The 2966-nt window shown below is 37.2% G+C and overlaps 1 pseudogene; it reads left to right on the forward strand.

The window, feature by feature from the left end:
* The first annotated feature begins 257 nt into the window (after nt 1-257).
* On the forward strand, nt 258-738 carry LOC127195165 (40S ribosomal protein S10-like; annotated as a pseudogene).
* The last annotated feature ends 2228 nt before the right edge of the window (nt 739-2966 follow it).

Raw genomic sequence — 2966 nt, forward strand, 5'->3', positions numbered from 1 at the left:
AGGTTTAATATTTCATTATGTGCAAGTACAACATATTATCTGTTTTCTTTGTTGGTGGGATTTATATTATTGTTATTTAGATTTGGGACTCTTAGAAATAATGCTGTCACATTCAGAATATAAGTAGCATATTTTAATAAATAGTTTTACAGAGTAGTTTTACCAATACACATCCCCAAGACCAATGTTATCACTTTGCACCAAGATTTAGTACTGTTAAGTTTTTAAAGCTGTAATCTGGACCCTGTGGCCACTGCATGTTGATGGCTAAGAAGAATCGGATTGCCATCTATAAACTCCTTTTTAAGGAAAGAGTGATGGTTGTCAAGAAAGATGTCCACAAGACCTAACACCTCAAGCTTGCAGACAAAAATGTGTCCAATCTTCACACAATGAAGGCCATGCAGTCTCTCAAATCTCTAAGCTACACGGTGAAGGGGCTGTTTGCCTGGAGACATTTTATTGGTACCTTAAGAATGAATGCATCCAGTAACTCTGAGATTACCTCCACCTACCTCAGGGCGCCACAGCCATCCTGAGACTGGCAGGCTTCTGCCCAAAGGTCCAGAGGATGATCTTCCTGCAAGATTCGCAAGAGGGGAGGCAGACAGAGACACCTACAGAAGGAGCACCTGTGTACCTGGTGCTGACAAGAGAGCTGAGGCTGGGGCTGGCTCAGCAATGGAATTCCAGTTTAAAGGCTGCTTCGGTTGTGGACGTGGTCAGCCACCTCAGTGAGGTTGGCGACTGCGTTGTGTTGAATAAACTTTAAAGAAAAAAAAAAAGCGATAATCATCTGGGTGGAAGTGGGATAGTTTCTGATAGTTTTAGTTTGTTCTTGATTAATATCATTCACTTAATAAGAGAGAACAAACTAAAACTACTACTTATTACTTATTAAGTGAATGATATTAATCACGGTCTGTCTTCTCTATCTGGCCATTGGCATAGCTTATTTTGTGAATGTCTTTTTTATTGATTATAGCTTCTCAACACGTTTTAAAAATATATTCTGACACAAATCTGTTTTTTTTTAAATAAAGACTTTTTAAATGTCTGTGTGTTTGTATGTACATGCGTGTAATGTGCACGTGGGTGCAGCGACTGAAGAGGCCAACGAACTTGATGGGTACCCTGTTGCTAGAGTCACAGGTGGTTGTGAGCCACTTGACATGGTTACGAGGATGGTAACTTAGGACCTCTCTGAGAGCAGCTGGTACTCTCACGTGCTGAGCTACCCCTCCAGCCCAAGGCACCTTTACACAGTTTATGTATGAGTTCTTTCCTGGACACACGTGTTTACACTCGTTCTTTGGTGCAAACTATTTTAACTATCAGAGATTTGAAAAATGAAAAATGCAAAGATAATGCACTTTCTACGCATCCCTCACCCACTTTCCTTGATTATTATTAATACTCTATACAACACGTTGTATTTATAATTGATGAACCTATATATATATATATATATATATATATATATATATATATATATATATATTAATATTAATGAAACCCATGTTTTACTGACATTTCCTGTTTTTTACCTAATGCTTCTTTTCTGTTCTGGGTTTTTCTCTAAGTGGTTATCTAAAACTGTCATATCTTTTCAGCCAACTTGTGATGGTGACAATCCTTGTTTTGATGACCTTGAGAACTGTGAAGAATACTTCTGAAATGTATTATATAAGGTCTACTGATATTTGCTTGCTAGATTGAGGTTACATGCTTTTAGGAGGTCACCACAGAGGTGACATGCTGTCTTCATTATATCATTTCAAGAGTTCACTAGTTTGTGGCAATACTACCCTGAACATGCCCAGTTTCATCAAGAAGACACACAGCTGAGTGGAGCATATGGCTCAGGGGTGATGTATTTGCCACAGCAGTTTTGAAGGGAGAACGTAAATTCTCTTGAACAACCTAATATAGAAAGTTGCCCCCCTATTTGTTGTTTTATTTTCTTGTTTTCTGTTACTCTAGTCACCTGTGGTCTGAAAATAATAAATGGAAAGTTATAGAAATAACTGAAAGTTTTAAAGCTGTACACTGTTTTGAGTAGTGTGGTGGGCTCTCGTCAGTCTCACCTGGAACACAGATCATCCTTTGCTCAGTGGATTCACACTGCACTGCATCTATGTTGGGGCACAACTTTTCCTAGTGCTTCCAGACATTTGCAAAGAGCCTTAGAACATACTCCCTGAATAAAAGGGATCAGCGCACTCTGTCTCTTTGATTTGAAGCCTTCTGAGTTTAACATTGCTTAAATGAGAGAATGTGCTCAAATGGTATGTAGCTTAAGCACTAAGTGCTTTAGTGTATGTGAAATTGACATGTGTTGATAACGATGCTGTTGCAGTCAATCTGTCCATGACATCTTAGTGACACTACTATACATGTTTAACTATAGCACAAGATATGCTTTTACAGATGCTTAATATTGGTGTTCTGCTCAACACATTGTGGGCATTAAAACAGATTGTGTAATATGTTGGAGAAAATTAAATTACACACAATTCTATAATATCTTTATAAAATCTGAGGGGAAAACACTTTCTTAGCCATAGCTTTCTATGTATGGTTCTGTGTCATTTAGCTAGAGGATATGAGTCAAAATACTAGGTAGAACCTCAGTTTTGTCTGTGAAATGAATGTTGTGACATAGAGTCAGCTTCATGATGTTTGTGTTACAGTTAACTTTTGAACATACTTATCTACTGAGCCTAGAAGTTTCTATAACGGCTTTGGTTAGGATTTGCTGCATCTGAAAGATACTTTTTAGTACATTTAACCAATTTTTTTCTCTCCCTCTAAACACAGCCATATATTCAAATTTATATTTGTGCTTTGGATATTTTGTCTTTACAAAAATATACAGGCTATAGAGGACTTGAATTATTTTCTAGAATCTATAAACATTCACATTTAAAAGTCAGAATAAAATGTTGATGGTGGTGATAATGAAG

This window comes from Acomys russatus, chromosome 11 (genome assembly GCF_903995435.1).
Source record: "Acomys russatus chromosome 11, mAcoRus1.1, whole genome shotgun sequence".
NCBI lineage: Eukaryota > Metazoa > Chordata > Mammalia > Rodentia > Muridae > Acomys > Acomys russatus.